The sequence below is a fragment of the Hypanus sabinus genome, chromosome 10 (genome assembly GCF_030144855.1).
Source record: "Hypanus sabinus isolate sHypSab1 chromosome 10, sHypSab1.hap1, whole genome shotgun sequence".
Lineage (NCBI taxonomy): Eukaryota > Metazoa > Chordata > Chondrichthyes > Myliobatiformes > Dasyatidae > Hypanus > Hypanus sabinus.
Window position 1 is genome coordinate 91,881,623 of NC_082715.1, and position 18,219 is coordinate 91,899,841.

An 18,219-nucleotide genomic window follows, 5' to 3' on the forward strand; every position below is an offset into this window, starting at 1 on the left:
GCAAAGATAGAGAGGCCCGTTGAAGTCTGATGGTACTATTTTTAAAAGTATTTATTGAAAAAAGGGGAACAAAAGTAAGATTAATGCAAACATACAGATAATATACGTCGCCAATACTAAATCTAAAAGCCCGGGTATAATAATAATCAATAGGAAATAGCTCGATCGTTGTCTAGGGGATAATGTATTGTTCGATGGAAATATAAATATCACTGTTAGTTCGTTCAAGCTGCAGCGTTTTGGGTTTAAGAGAGAGACAGTTTAAACTTGCCCAGGTCTTTTATGATGCCAATCCTTTGAGTTGGGGGGGTTGGTTTCCCCGTTGTTAGCTAAAAGCCGTTTTCCGTGGTACAAGCCACCAGTCCCAGGCAGCGGAACTGAACACATGTGGCGTCCTTCAAATGGCTTCCCCGATTACGGGAGTGCTAGCGTTTCTTCTGGTACGTCTGAGGGGCTGTTCCCACAGACCCTCTTTTATCCTGACTCGCAGGGTCGCAGATGTCAATCAGGTTGGGGGTGATGCAATCCCTCCCTCAACCAGCCCACTTTGCCTGAGGGCGTTGATGTAGCATAGTATCTCAATCCACAAATTTGTCTCCAAGAGACAATGGCCCTGTCCCGTAGCTTTATATTGCCGGGGGAACGAGACATTTCCGCACGTCTCTCTCTCTCATTTCCTGGGTCTCCTGACTCAACCTAATAGTGATCTTGCAATTCTCACAAAGGAGGGGGCTGCAGGCATAACAGTTGGAAAGGAGGATTAATACTGTTCAATTTTGTTCTGCAGTTCTTCCAGGTGGTTTTCAATAAGACTCAAGACTTTCTGGTCTTTCCTCACACTCAAGCCCAAGCAGCAGTGGAAATATTTCAAGGTTTCCTTTTGCAACATGCTTTTTCCAAAGAATCAGTTTCCTTTTATATGCAAGAATTGTGTCACTTGATGTCAAAACATCTTTTTCCAGGGTCTTGTGGAGACTTGTTCAATGGGTTCATATGATGAAAAATGTCTGCCAGGTAGGCTAGTTTCTGCAGCCATTCTTCATCTCAAATCACTCAGCAAAATCTGGCATCCTGTTTTCTTGAAAGTGCTCCTACAAATTGCCTTTCAGTTCAAACACCCTGTTGAAAACTCTTCCAATGCTAAGCCACTGGATTTCTGTAAGTAGCGGAAGACTGGTGTACTCTTTTTCCAGCTTTTCACAGTATTGTAAGCATTCTCAAATGAATTGATCTCTGTTTGATAAAGTTAACCATTTTTGTAGCACCCAGAACTTTTTTCATTTCATCTCCAAGAGTTTTTGGCATCAGCACTGCTCTGTGAGGAAAACAATGTGTTGTGATGTCATCAGGATTTTCTTTTTTTACAAGAGGAACAAAACCTCTCATTGAGCCAACCATTGATGGGACACTATCAGTACGGATGCCAACATAGTTCCACCAAGACAAGCCCATTGTTTCCACATATGAAAACAAAACATTAAATATATTGGCCTTTGCTTGTTTTGGGTAGCTGTTTACAGTAGAAAAAGTTTTCTTGAATTTCACCATCATTTACAAATCCTACATATTCTACAACATGATATTTATTGGTAAAATCTGTAGACTCAGCAACCTGGATTGAGAAGCTAGTGTTTTTCAGATTATCACACAAAGCCTCTTCAGCATCATGTGACATGTCATCAGTAAGTCAACTGTTTGAGAGCGGCCATCTTCTCACCCAAACAAAAGCCACGCAAGAGCCCATTCTCAGGCTACTATATATGGACGACTGTGCTCTTCTCACACAAACAGAGGAGGTGCTACAGACTGCAGTAGTAGTTTGCAGTAGTAGTAGTTGCAGTTTGCCAAGTTTGCAAGGACTTTCAGGTTAACAGTCAGTCTGGAGAAAACAATGCTCCTCTATCAGAAGCCCCATTGTGGCATTTACAATCCACCTCAGACCACTATTGATGACCACCCTCTCACTACAGTTGAGCAGTTTACTTACCTGGGCAGCATCATCTTCAACGATGCTATGGTAGTAAGGGAAGTTGACAATTGATTCACCAGAGATTGCTGTGCCTTTAGGCACCTCCAGAAACACGTGTAGAAGAACCACAAAAATCCAGGTGTACAGGGCTGCCTGTACACAACACACCACAACGCTGCTCTGTGGCTCTGAAGCCTTGTCCTTACATCGCAAGTAAATTCATTCACTTGGGCGCATCCATCAGCGCAGCCTCGACTCCATCATGGTATCAGCTGTCAGGATCATGTCTCCAACACCAAGGTCCTGGAGAAGGTTCAACTTCCAAGCATTGAAGTCACTTTGCTGCTCAGGCCGCTCTGCTGGTCAGGCCACATGTCTGCATGGTCAACTCCAGGTTACTGAAAGCAGTTCTCTGTGGAGAGTTCTCCCAGGGCAAGAGAGATCGTGGTGTCCTGCACAAGAGATACAAAGACCAACTTAGGCAGGAGCTCTCTCAGGCAAACATCAAAATCAATGAGTGGTAGCAGCTGCTTGTGACAGAGACAGCTGGAGAACGGCACAGCCAAGAACTTTCAGGAATCCAGAAGAACTACTGGTGAAGAGAAGAAGAGGCACAGGAAGGATCCTACTACCCAAGCACCCATATCTCAGCTGTACCCATGTCCCTACTGTCCTAGAGTCTGCAGATCCAGAATTGGCCTCTGAATCATGCCATCACTCCTGAGGACTCTTCTTCTCTCCTGATCTTCACAAGCAACTATCCATCCATCATCATAACTGAGCATGAAACATTTTCAATTTCTTGTACTGTGTCTTCCCTGAGCATGTTACCCACTATAATTTTACATGTTAGCATTATTAGGTTCTCACCAACTGTGTAACTTTTCCTTTTCTGGGTAATAACTTCTGCTACTAAGTAGCTTGTATCCTGGGTCCTTTTACTGACTGTGACTTTATTAACAAAAGCTTTACTCTATTTGTTTTGAGATTCCAATTGCTGTTTAAGATAATCATCACTTTTATCCATCATACGGCTGTGACTTGTAGTTAAGTGTCTTTTCAATTTTGCTGGAGCTATTGCTGCATTTGTAATTTGTTTGTCACAGATTAGGTACAATATAATTAGACAACTTGGATCACTGGTTCATGTAAAACCCATTGATAAGTAGCTTTCATTGTAATGACGGACGTTTTTGTGTCTGTTGCACTAATGAACGGAAATGACTCAGAAGATTGTAATTCAAAAATCGCCACATTGGACCATCAAACATGTCCATAAAACACAAGGTTAATAAAATATGAAAATGGCCATCCATTTAATGCTCGGAAAACGCATCATGCTCCTCATCAGCCTACTGTCCTCCCATCCATGCAATACAGTGCTCACCAATTATCAACAGCCTCCTCTATCTCGCGTCAAAAACTGAGAATGGACTCAAGCAATTAAACACGGTCCTACTGTTCACTTGAATATTGGGCTGAGAAACCTCGAACGAGATCGCTAACAGGGCTGCTTGGTCACTGCCCACCTCTGTGAGTGCTAGCATTGCGCGTCACGCAAAGATAAAAAACAAGATGGTTTATTTTTTTTAAACATGTCTCTCTTGAGAATCCCTGATCTAGAGACTGTTGTTCGTGAAAATCTCAGATCAACAGTTTCTGCAGAACTCAAACCACCCTGTCTGGCACCAAAAGTCATTCCATGGTCAAAGGCACATCGATCACATTTCTTTTCCATTCTGATATTTGATCTGGAAAAAAAAAATTGAACCTCTTGACCTTGTCTCCATGCTTTTCTGCATTAAATTACTGACAAATGATTGTCTAATTAGATGTTGGCATTAGCGAGCAAATGTACAGGTGTATTGAATAGAGTGGTCACTGAGTGTAATTACATATATCGTCAAGTGTTAGCACTCATACATACTTTACACTAAACACTCATCCCTTCCCATTGATCTCTCTCCTGGTACTTACCCTTGCAAGCATAATATACCACAACCACTCCTACATTTCCTCCCTCATATCCATTCAGGGCCCCGAATAGTTCTTCCAGGTGAGGAAACCTGCTAGTCTGTTGGTCTCATCTACCGCTTCTTGTGTGGCCTCCTGTATATCAGTGAGACCTGATGTATATTGGGAGACCACTTCATCGAGCACCTTCTCTCCATCTGACACAATGGATTTCACAGTGCCCACCCATTTCAATACTACTTTCCATTCTTATTCCACCAGGTTAGTCCATGGGGTCCTGTACTGCCATGATGGGGCCACACACAGGTTAGAGGAGCAATGCCTTATATTTTATTTAGGGAGCATCAAACCTGATGGTAGGAACATCAATTTCTTCAATTTCTGGTAATTGGATCTCCCCTCCTCTCCTTCACCATTTTCCAGTCTTGTTTTCTTCTCTCACCATATCTCCTTATCTGTCCATCATCTTTCTCTGGTGCTCCTCCTCCTTTCCCTTTCATCCATCACTTCTGTCCTCTGCTATCAGATTCCTCCTTCTCCAACCTGTTATCTCTTCCACTAATCAACTTCTCAGCTCTTTGCTTCACCCCCACCCCATCTCCCAGTTTCACCTACCACCTGCCACCTTGTGCATCTTCCTCCCCTTCCCCTAACTCCTTAGTTTGACTCCTTCCTCCTTCCTTTCCAGTCCTCATGAAGAGTCCAAAACATTGACTGATGACTTTTCTCCATGGATGCTCCAGCGTTTTGCGTTGCTTTAGATTTTCAGCATCTGCAGATTTTCTCATGTTTGCTATACATTAAGTGTCATGTAATAACATTTTTCACATGCACTTCAACCACCACTCTGTCAGTAAAATAGGGTTTTTTGCCAGAAATGTTATTTTTAGCAGAAATTTAATTGTAGATTGACCACTTAATTTCCGGCACCCTTGGTTCCTGAGCCTTGCCGGATTAACTTTTTTGACTCTATAATAATGGCAAAAATGGACTGAAGAATCTTAAAAAGGATTATTAATTAAACAATGTTTAAATGTAAATTTATTAGTTACTGTGCTCACAAAGAACCTTGCTTCTGTGTTACCTTTTTAAACATTTCATCCAGGCTGAATTGCTTTATGTGTTTTGATCTCTCCTGGTGTAATTTTTCTTGCATCAAATAAAAATTCATTATGCTTTGTTCCATCAAGAGGGTACATTCCTCTAACCCTTTGATTAAATCACCCAACAACTCAATTAACTTGTCAATAGTAAATCTTCCAGTTTCATCTGTGTCATCATTGTTGCTGCCATCTTCATCACTTGCAGTGTTTTATCAGCATTCAGAACACTGTCTATGATTTCCGAGTCCGTAAGGTGATGCACAACAGATCTTTTGTTGTCAACAATCATCCATTCACATAGATTTTTGTCATTAACACTACTTGCTATATCTTTGAAAGTAGGTCCTACAACACTTTTTGCATACGCAAGCAGATCATGAACAAATGCTTTCTCTTTTGGTACATGAAATCCTGCTGAACCATCATCAAGCTTTTCTTCAGGCGCATTATCAAACACCAAGGCAGTTCACAACTTATGCCAGCCATTCTTCAGTGTTGAAGGTTCTACCATCATCCTCCCTCAAGCAATAAACCAAAGTATGTCCTTCATGTTAAATTCTTTAATAGATGCCTGTACAGAATTGCCAGCATTCACCTCATCTAACACATTTCATGAACAGCGAGCATTACTTGGCTTTTAATGAACATAGTATTCCTTGGTCTTGGAGGTTGGATAAGCGAAATACAGTTTGGTGGTAAATACACTATATTCTCACACAGGAGTTCAGCTTTGGGGTGAGCTAAACAGTAATTCAAAATTTGAAGAAATTTGCAATCTTAGGGTAGCCTTACAGATATGCAATGTGCTCTGGCTTCTGGCACTAAATATTTTTCAAACGACTTTAACATAGTATCAGTGGTAACCCAGCCATTTTTCTTTGTGCAATATGTTACCGGGTAAATTTTAACACCTTTCGGGGCCTTAGGGCATTTAATTCTTCCGATCACCAGTGGTTTACATCTGTGGGTACCTGCTGTGTTGGAACACTCTAAAATGGTAACTGTGTCCATAGACTGTTTGAATCCTGTGGTATCTTATTTGTCTTCTGATGCTAATGTTTTCCCAGGTGTGCACCATCAGAAAAATTCAGTTTCATCTGCATTATATACCTGCTCAGGACTGAGGCTTTTGTCAGCTATGAGCTTCACAAATTCATCCACGTACTTGGTAGCTCCTTCATGGTTTGCAGACTGTTTTTCTCCAAACACTTTATGCATGGAAATTGCATGGCACTTCTTAAACCTTTGAAGCCATCCTTCACTATTGTTTCACGCATGTTCTCATTTAAGTTCTTTATGGAACAACTTAGCTTGGTTCATTATCATACTGCCTGACAATCAACTCTGATGCTGGCAAAATCATTCAATCATCACTCGATCATTGTCAGCACTCTTAACAACTGTCATAGTTTTTTTAAATGCACATTTGTTTTAGCGAATCTCCGTTTGCAAAGAACTGCATATTTTTTTCTCTTTGGTGCTTTACATCATATACAACTGATGTACCAATGCCATATAAGTCACATGGCTTATGCGCAGAAAAACCTTGGTCCAGTTTTTTCAACATTTCAACCTTCTCTTGAAACATAGAAATGTAGAAAACCTACAGCACAATACAGGCCCACAAAACTGTGCTGAGCATGTCCTTACCTTAGAACTACCTAGGCTTACCTATAGCCCTCTATTTTTCTAAGCTCCGTGTATCTATCCAGTAGTCTCTTAAAACACCCTATCGTTTCTGCCTTCACCACCACTGCCTGCAGCCCATTCCATGCACTCACCACTCTCTGTGTTAAAAAACTTACCCCTGACATCTCCTCTGTACCTACTTCCCAGCACCTTTAAACTATGCCCTCTCATGCTAGCCATTTCAGCCCTGGGGAAAAGCCTCTGACTGTCCACATGATCAATGCCTCTCATTATCTTGTATACCTCTATATCTTCGATCTATATGGACTGATATTTAGCCTTGACACTGCCACTGGCACTTGCACTTACCTTAGAAGTCATAGCTAGGGTTAAATATACATAAAATAAGAAAAAATAAGCACAAAATATTGGGACTATCATCAACAAGTACAATGTAAATAATAAAAATAGCGTGCTTTTGTCAAAATGAGTCTCCCCACAGATGGCGCTGCATTGGCTTCACACAGTGGCATCTGGTGGCTGCCCAGTAAACTACATCTCGTAATTTCACCGGAATTATAAGAGGTGCTGGACCATCAGTTGCCAGAAAATTGGTGGTCAACCTATATGCGGTGCTGGATTTAAGATGGTTCTGTTGGTTATTCTTCTGTTTTAACTATTTTTAAATGTCACTGTTACTCAAAGACTTTAAAATAGTTCAAATAGGTTTAAATATTTTAAAAATGCACTTTACTTAAAACATTTAAAATTAAAGAAATAATTGGCCTAAAATACCTTAAGATACTAGCAATTAATTGAAAGCATAATGATGAAGTAAAATAAGAAACAGGAAGAAACTAGCTTACATTCACTTCTTAAATCATTGCTATAAGACCCTTGAATGGATCGCTCATATGATAAAGATGAACTCTTGATTGCTCAGTCTAGCTGATCGTGGACCTTACACCTTGTTTGTCTACCTGTTCTACATTTTCTCTGTAACTGTAACATTCTATTCTGCATTCTGTTATAATCTGTCTTTTTGTACTACTTCCATGAGAATAATTAAAAAAATATTCAATAAAATTTTCAGTCCTGCCGAAGGGACTCAGCCTGAAACTTCGACTGTACTTTTTTCCGTAGATGTTTCCTGGCCTGCTGAGTTCCTCCAGCATTTTGTGTGTGTTGGTTGATTAACATATTTACGTGTTCACAGGTTTTTCTCTTAATTTTGAAATAATTATTCATCATCTTCCTGAAGTATGAATATGTGTATATCATTTTTTATCTCTGATAGTAAACTTGTTTCCAGCATTTCAGAATGATGTAGCTTGTACAGAATCACCTTCTTTTCAGTGTGCTGACATAACAGTGCTGCAGCAAACAGAATTACTGCTACGGGAAATTTCAACATTTATGGCTGTATTGTAATTGGCTGTAGTCAGCTGGGGATCTTAAAAGCTGCACGATTCCAAGAGCAACTGGATCTCCACATGATAGATATTTCTAAATATGTTGCATTTGCACTGTAGAGATCTGGCTGTGAACCAGTTTGCTCTGAGGAGAATCTGCAGTCCTGCACATTTTGTGCACACAAGCAGCGATACTCAAATTCTTCTCATTTTTAACATGGGGGAATCTTTCTAGGAATTAGAACAGGAACATAGTAGTTGACCTGAGTAACAAACTCCTGGGGGTGATTTTAGATATTTGCAGCTCATGGAAGAATAGCCAGCATGTATTACCTATCTTAAAGCCAGCACCGTATAATTAGATTTATGCTAAAAATCCAATCTCTGGTAAAAATATTTTATTTAACTAACAGAATTGTGATTGAAATGCATGTAATAAAGGTATTGCACAATCCTTTATGTATGTATGAGTGTTAACTCTTTATGATAAATGCTAATATTGCAGTTACATAAATTGAATAGTAGATTGTGATTACTGATTCTAAGCTACTCATAGTCCATCTGTTGTAGTTGTCATTTTTAAAAAATTCATTTACAGTATGGTTGTGGAGGTCACTGGGAGAAACAAGATTGATTTTCTTACCTGTATTGTAAAAGATTAAAAAAAACAAACAGAAGATATTGGTAATACTCAACAAGTCACAGAACATCTGTCAAGAGAGAAGTAAGAGTTAATGTCAGGCCAGTGATCTTTCATCAGAACTGGCAAAGGCTCACTGTAAGTCTTCATGTTTGCTCTTTAATTTGGGCCCTTAGCAGTCATAACTGTATTTCAAGCAACTATCTGATCATGATCTTATTGTTGTTTTGCAGTTTTGATTTTAGTAATATATTGTCTTTTCAACCAAATCTCAGTCATTTCTTCAAATCACACATTAGGAATTACATCAGCTCCTATTTCCATGATCCAATTAACATGTTCAATATTTCAAGGCAAAATAATGTATCTATTGTATTTCTATTTTTAAAGTTAGATGTATTATTGTACAAGAGACTGAGGAAAAAATTCTTAGTATTTGATTAAGTGGAATGAAGTGCAGCCAGATTATGGCCTTAACTTTTAGAGTCACAGTCGTAGAACAGAAACAGGACCTTTGGCCTGTCTGTGCCAGACTTGTCTTAAATTAACAGAAGGTATTACAGTTTCAAATTCTGTTCATAGTTTATTTAATAGCTCATTTAAGCAACACAAAAATGGTTTGGATTCAGAGATCGTTTAGCAGTGGAGTAATATTTGTAAGGTCTGCATCTTCACAATTTCTTACCTGCATTGTAAAAGATAAAAAAAACACAGAAGATATTGGTAATACTCAACAAGACACAGAACATCTGTGCAGAGAGAAATAGGAGTTAATCTCAGGTCAGTGATCCTTCATCAGAATTGGCAAAGGTTCACTGTAAATTAATCTAAAATGTAGTCACAGTTTCTGCTTATGTGACTGTGGTAATTCAGTCTGAGATTTCATACAAACCAAAGTAAAGTGTGTTGTGCTGTTTATTGATTTCCATCTAATCATTCTTTGATCTAGATTTATCAGATATATATTTGTGATATTTCAAGTTGATATTTGATGAGGAGACCTTCTATTGATTGTATCTGACTTTCTTGCCTAAATATCAATTCAGGTTGTAATCTCCCTGTAGTATTATACCAAAGGTTCTGTTATGTTCTCTTTTAGCATTACTCCAAGGAAAGGCATTGCTCCTTTGCACATTTGGATAGTTTCCTGTTAAATATTTTACAAGATACTTGATGTGCATTGGGTTCTTGATTGTAACCACAATGTACTTGCGCACTTGGGCAGGAGACTGAATAGCATAACTTGTTTTCAAGAAAAGAGAATTAGATATATTTTTGGCAGATTGATAACCTGCAAATCAAACTGCAGTGTGCTTTCAGAGAGTCCTATTGCGTTGTTCGCCATGAGGAATAAATCAAACAACAATATTGATACATTGAATTTCTTAACTGGTAAATGAGTCTTCAAATAGGTATGAATGTTGAGTACTTTATTAAACCAGCTGTGAAGGGTGCAATTGTATCAGAGTTGGCAGCTGTGCATTTACCAATTTACCAGCTATGTGCTACAGGTCCCTCTTAAACATTGAGTATTTTAGGTGAACAAAGATAAACATGAAAGCAAAGGAAGAGATTCTTGAGAGAGAGAAACACACACACACACACACACACACACACACACACACCTGCCAGACTGCAGATGCTGGAACCTAGAGCAACAAACAAAAAGCAAATTAACTTGATGGGTCATGCAACATCTGCGGAGGAAACCGGACAGTTGATATTTTCAGACCATAAGACATAGGCACAGAATTAGGTCACTTGGTCCATCAAGTCTGTTCTGCCATTTCATCATGGCTGATCTAATTATCCTTTCAGCCTCAATCTCCTGCCTACTCCCCATATGTCTTCATGCCCTGATCTATCAAGAATCTATCGAACTCTGCCTTAAATATACTTAAAGACTTGGCCTCCACAGATGCTTGTGACAATGAAATCCCCAGACTCACCACTCTTTGGCTAAAGAAATTCCTCCTTATCTCTATTCTAAAAGGATGCCTCTCTATTCTGAGACTGTATCCTCTGGTCTTAGTTTCTTGCACCATAAGAAACATCCTCTCCACATCCATTTTATCAAGTCCTTTCACCATTCAATAGGTTTCAATGAGGTCACCCCTCATTTTTCTGAATTCTAGTGAATACAAGCTCAGAGCCATCTTCACATGACAAGTCATTCAATATTGGAATCAGTTTTGTGAACCACCTTTGAACCCTCTCAGTTTCAGCGCATCCTTTCTAAGATAAGGGGCCCAAAACTGCTCACAATACTCCAAGTGAGGCCTCACCAGTGTTTTATAAAGTCTCAACATTACATCCTTGCTTTGATGTTCTAGTCCTCTTGAAGTGAATGTTAATATTCAATTTGCCTTCCTCATCACAGACTCAACCTGCAAATTAACCTTTAGGGAATCCTGCACAAATATTCCCAAGACTCATTGCATCTCAGATTTTTGTGTTTTCTCTCCATTTAGAAAATAATCAACCCTTTCATTTCTTCCACCAGAGTACAGGACCATACACCTCCCGACACAGTATATCATGTGCCATTTCTTTGCCCATGCTCCTAATCTGTCTTAGTCCAACAGAGACCACTGTTGAACACCACTAGTCACTGGCAGCCAACCAGAAAAGGTTTGCTTTATTCCCACTCTTTGCCTCATGCCAATCAGCCACCACTTTATCCATACTAGAATCTTTTCTTAATACAATGGCTTGTAGCTTGTTAAGCAGCCTCATGTGTGGCACCTTGTGAAAGGCCTTTTGAAGATCCAAGTATGCAAAGTCAACGAATTCTCCTTTATCTATCCTGTTTTTTACTTCTTCAAAGAATTCCAACAGATCTGTTAGGCAAGATTTTCCCTTAAGGAAACCATGCTGACTAAGGCCTATTTTATCATGTGCCTCAAAATACCCTAAGATCTCATCCTTAATAATTGACTCCAACATCTTCCACTGAGGTCAGGCTAATTGGCCTACAGTTTCATTTTTTCTGCTTTTCTTCCTTTTTGAAGAGTGGAGTGACATTAACAATTTTCCAGTCTTCCAGAACCATTCCAGAATCTAGTGATACTTGATTACTAGTACCTCCACAACCTCTTCAGCCACCTCTTTCAGAAACCTGGGGTAATTACCATCTGGTCTAGATGACTTATCTACCTTCAGTCCTTTCATTTTCCCAAGACCCTTTCTCTATAATGGTATCTTCACACATTTCATGACCTCTGACACTCAGAATTTCCATCATACTATTAAGTGTCTTCCACATGTTGACTGATACAAAATACTTACTCACATCATCTGCCATTACCTTGTCCCCGCATTATTACCCCTCCAGCATTGTTTTCCAGTGGTCCAATGCCCACTCTCACCTCTCTTTTACTCTATGTATCTGAGGAAACTTTTGGTATCCTCTTTAATATTACTGGCCAGCTTACTTTCATATTCCATCTGTACCTTGTTAATGACATTTTTAATTGCCTTTTGTTTGCTTCTAAAAGCTTCCCATCCTCTACTTCCCATTAATTTTTGCTCTATTATATGCCCTCACTTTGGCTGTTATGTTGGCTTTGACTTCTCTTGTTAGCCACGTTTGTGTCATTTTGCCTTTAGAATACTTCTTTCTCTTTGGGATGTATATATCCTGTGCATTCTGAATTGCTTCCAGAAATTTCATGGCCTTAGAAAGGATGTGCAAGACTGGAGTGGTGACTGTGTTGTGTGTCAGCGGGTGAAAATTAACTGTCATCTTTGGGCAACATCGGCACTTTTTGTGGTCCCTGAATGGCATTTCGACCATGTCAATGTGGACACCTTAAGAGGAGGTGTCTGATGTGATGATGTCAGTGTAAGGTGACTGCTTTCATTTCGGTCGTCATGGACGTAAAGGTCTGTGGCTTTTGATAAGTACATTAAATGATTCTCACATGTTTTATTCACAAAATCCTACACAACCATGGAATGCTGTCAGTTCAGAATATCAATTGTGTAAACCATGAGTGCCTTATATATTGTTGCTTCTATTCCAACTCAGTTTCCTTTGGTAGAGCACCTATATATTTATACTGTTAAATGCTGCAAGAAACAATGATACAAATTGTTTGATGCTCCAGATTACAGTATTTGCATTCCCTTGTGATTCCAGTGATATGATGAGAATGATTGTACATCGATGAATTGCCAGTCTTTTCCTTGTGTTCATTTTCAAGTATTACAAGTATTACATTACAAGTATATTTATTTACATGGTCATATAGGGTCATTGCATGTCCTATGATGCAATGAGGATAAGAATGGTTTCCCTGTATATTCACTACATATGTCACAGTTTCAGTGCATACAATGGTTGTTCCACAAATTCTCATCTATTTTCCATCTTGTCTTCTAAAGTTTGTTTCAACCCTCAGCCTCCAATTAAATGTAAGTTTTACATTAAATATTAGCTGGAAGCTGTTTGAATCACATTCATCTTGTGTGGCGTCTGGGAGAATCACCAGGAGCACATTCATCAAATTGATGATCTGTCCTATTGATAATGCAGTAAACACATTTGTTTGATGCCAGTGGGTCTCCTTCCCAAATAAAGGTTGGATTTTGATAATCTGAGAAGACTTCTCTCTGTTACTTCATGAGTGCTGGATTAGGCCAAGAGAGATCTAAACCATCAGGCATCCTATGGAGTGTGAGGGTCCTTCTGAGGCACGAAAAGATCACATCTGCCATGATATGTTCCATCTTCTGTACTTAAATGAATCCCACGTGGTTATGGTTAATGAATGCTGTGAAATGCCAACCCTCCAGAAGAGAACAAAAATGGCAGATGGTCAGGTAGAAACTGAGAAGTTTGGGGTCAGACATGCTGTTCTTCCTCTCAAAGAGGTGGAGCTTTTGGCTGAAGGAGGTAGGTGGCGGCTATATGTCTCCAAGTGTTCTTGCACAGCACCTACAGCTCTGGTCCTGTCTGATGACCATTCAAGCATGTTAATAGAGGTACTGCTTTTAAGAGCACTATTCCAGGGGAACATAGGATTAGTGCTCATGGAATGAAATGGCGATAGAAATTCACCATACCTAAAAACTCCTGCAGTGCTTTGGTAGTGCGTGCAGTGGAAAGTCCATAACAACAGCAACATTTGATGGCAGGGGTGTCGCACCCTCTGTGGAGATGCGGTGCCTAAGAAAGTCAATAGTAGACAAACTGAACTGACATTTAGCAGGGTTAATAATTAGCCCAAGTTGGCTTAAGTGCTGGAAAAGTGTGCGGACATGTGATAAATATTTGGTTTTGTGTGTGGTGGCAACACATATGGTGAACAAAATGAAAATCAATGTCTTTTAAAACAGAAACCATTAGTTGCTCTAAAGTCCATGCTGCATTTTTTTTCAGTCCAAACAGTATTTGCAGAATCTCAAGTGGACCAAACAGGATTATAACAGCAGTTGTGGGAACATCTTTAGCATGCACAGGCACTTGCTGGTAGCCCCTGACTGTCCACTTTTTAAAAAATTATCTTTCTGTGTAAATGTGCCAAAAATTCTTGAATACGTGGGATAGGGTAACGATTGGGGGTGATGGCCTCATTAAGGTGACAGTAATCGCAGCAAGGACAACAACCACCATTGGACTTAGGGACCTCATGGTGGGGTGGAACCCAAGGGCTATTTGACCTGTGTACATTGCCAAGCACTTCCATGTTAGCAAACTCATCCTTAGTGCTGGCCAGCTTTTTTGTGTCCAGTCTATGTGCACAGGCATGGACCAGCGAGCCAGTTGTGGAAATGTGGTGCTCGACCCCCATGCTTGGTGACTGTGGTGGAAAACGTGGGCTTGGTGAGGTTTGGGAATTCACTCGTTAGGCATGTGAATTCACATGTGGTGCTGCATGAGTTAGAGAGAATCAACCAGGGGAATGTACTGGAGGCATAGGGTAACGAACCAAAGTCCTTTACATCCATAAGCCTGCAGTTCTTAAGATCTACCAACAGTTCTTTGGCACATAGAAAATCTGTGCCAAGCAGAGGTCCAGCAACTTTAGCCAAGGCAAAGTCCCATGTAATCCACTGAAGCAAAGTGTCACATAAGTCAGATAAGTCCAGATCCTACTACCATTGGTGGTCTCCAGTGAGGGTGTATTGCTCTCTGATTATAAGCTGTGGGCGAAGCGGGCAGCACACTCATTTATGTGCTCATGTCACACATGCATGAGTCTGTTGGAAGATCTGCTGACGGGGCTTATTGAGACAGGTAAAGGAGGAGGAACGATGCATCTCTGCCTGGCTGAATGTAGAATATCGGCCATTTTAGCAAGCTTTCTATTGCCTTTCATGGGTGTATTATCAAGGGTTATGCGAATTTGATCAGGGATTTGATACATAAAGAGCTCTTTAAATATAAAACAAGGATGCTGATTGCCCAGGAGAGATAGAGTGTAGTCATTAACTCTGTAGGCCTAGTGTCACACAGGCCGGGCAAGGAGTGCAACTTGTCATAACGTTTAGACACAAAAATTTATCACATGCAGATGGGTCTTCCCACTAATCCAGCTGCAGTGGAACTATTTTGCAATGTTACAATGTAGTAAAATTTGATACTGTTTACGGTGATGTCTCACAGCGTGAACTGGGCTTCCACCTGTGCAAACCACAGGTAGCGTGTTGCTCCCAGAATTCCAGCAGCTTCAAAGCAACTGCATTGTTTGACATGTCATTGAGTAACTCTGAAATCATCTGAGAATGTCACCAATGTAGGATTTTGTTTATAAAACTTTTGAGTTGCTTTACTTGCTTGACGATAGCCACAGCCCTTATCTTCCATTACAAACAAATCGAAAGCAGTCACATTACACTGACATCATTACGTCAGACACTGTCTCTTAAAGTGAACACAAAGAATTTCAGGATGTATGTTGTATACATTTCTCTGACATTAAATTGAACCTATTGAACCAATTGAGCTCAATGATGTTGTATGTGAATTATGTCCAACAGATTCTATTATGAAAAAATATGTGTCATCTGTCACCCATGGTATTATCCTACAGTTGGACTGATAAACACAAAGAATATTCAAGGACCTGGGGTGGAGAGGGAATAAATAGTTAACATTTGAATTTGATGATTGTTCATTGGAACTGTAAGAACGTAAATACAGAACAGGTTTTATGCAGGATTGATGAATGAAGAATGGAGGATTGATAGATCATTAAAGGAAAGGTCACTTATAGGGTCAAAGGAAGGAGAGTTTAAGTAACCAAAGATGCAATGTCAAAACACTGGCAAGTCCAAGTGGCAATAGAAGAATTGTCATCAACAGGTTCCACGTAAAATAAAATTGGGAGCAGTTGTCATCACCTGAAACTGCTGAGTCTGAGAAGTCTTAGCTTAATAAGAAAAATGTTATTCTTAAACTTCCAGAACTGGGCTCTAACAGAAGATTGGGGACAGATATCAGGGTGGTATTGGACTGAGAGTTACATTTAAAGTGCCTGTCGATAGAGCAGAATATCTTCTGCTCATACACTATTCTGAAAAAAATAGATTTTGGGCTAATTTAAAATAACGATGGAAGATGTTAATGGCCAGATAAATCAATTACTAAATTTTTATAAGTTAAGTAAAAGAGAAGTACAAATAACTTTAACCAAGTTAAATCCCCTTTATCTTTTCACAAGATATCATGTAGTTGCAAGTCTCTGGATAGGGTGCTGGAGATCAAGACTGTCTCTGCACCTGGTCAGATGAAATTGTTAGCTCAGTGAAAGATTCGGAAACTTAATTCAGTTTCTATATGGATGCCGCCTGACCTGCTGAGTGTTTCCAGTGTTTTCCATCTTTATTCCTAGGACTCCTAATGGTGCAGAAACACAGTTTATAATTAGATATTCAAATCAGCTGACAGATATAAATAAAGATGTATTCAGTAGATAGAATTATGATATGATATGATAAAATATATTTTTATTTAAGATCAGTTTGATGTCTAGCCAACCTTCTCTGATATTGCATCCTCTGTTACTCCTCTTCGCCACTCCAAAGTTTGGATACTAAAGCAGTGATTGCTTCACTTTGAAGGTTAATTTGCCCTTTTTTATCAGTTGCAAATTTTGCTGATTTCAGTTTCTTAATATTTGCAGCTTTGAAAGAATACATCCTACAGTGCGTTTTTCATGGAAGTGGCCAAAGGATAAATGTCCAGTTCCACCGTGCCTTGTCTCTTTTTGTTGTACCATTTTAATCTAACAGTCATTGATGTAAAATGCCTCTGCACAAAGTAGCTTGAGTTCATTTTTTAATAGATATCATAATTGTTAACTTTCTCAACTTGTCCCACTCTAATTTTTCCAGTTTTAACTGTTTTGGCATGAGAAGTAGGGCTTTTTTTGTGATCATATTAAATTATGAATGTCCTTAGCCAGCAGATGGGATATTTTAACCTCACACCAGAAGCAGCATTTGGACAAAGTTCGGAGTTCATGGCATGTAGGCACCAGAGACAAATGGATGCTTGTATCTGCCAGGATACTTAAATATTTCCCAGTATGCATTCATCTGCAGATATGAAATGATAAGCAAAGTGTTTACATTGAAATCTAATCTGACTATAAAATATCAAGAGTCCTGTGGGGAAAATTTTGAAATTATGCAGGAGAAAATGATGTGATCGGCTTTTCTTTGGCTCATTCCTGGAATATGGCAATTACGGAAAGGACAAAATTGATTGCTCATACTTGATTGCCCCAAACAGCGTGGAAGATGGCACCTCTGGGGTGTGACCCTGCATAGTCCTGTGGACAACTGATTCCAGGCCGTTGTTGTGGTGGGTGGTGGGTGGTGGGTGGTGAGTGGTGAGTGGTGAGTGGTGGGTGGTGAGTGGTGGGTGGTGAGTGGTGGGTGGTGAGTGGTGGCTGGTGGCTGGTGGCTGGTGGCTGGTGGCTGGTGAGTGCTGACACTTTCTGCTGAAATGGGTGGGAGGGGAGGGGGAGGTTGACGCTTTGATGCTTGTTACTGCTTGAGTGGGGGGGTAGAGGGGGCTTTGGGGTTCTAGTGTTTTTCTGTCATTTTGGGGATCTTTCTGTTTCTTGTGGATGTCTGTGAAGACCAAATAATTCAGATTGTATGCATCCTCTGATAATAAACGGAACCACTTGAAGGTGCTATCCCATTTAAGCATAAGAATCAAGTTGGACTTAGTTTCAGACTAGATTTCCTTTCCTGAGGGATATCGGTGAACCAACTGTCTTCTACAAGAATCCCATATTTTTGTGGTCACATTACATATGTTAGCCAATTACTCTAGATTTATTAAAGGTCACCATAAGATGCCATTCAAATTCATGTCTCCAGATCAACTGACCAAGCCTCTGGTTACTAATACTATAGCTTAACCATTATAGTATAATGGGTTGTAATGGGCCTTTGAGTTTGGGCAGATAAAATCTTTATCACATAACATGGAACATAGAACAAAGAACAGAGAGCAGTGCAGCACAATAATGG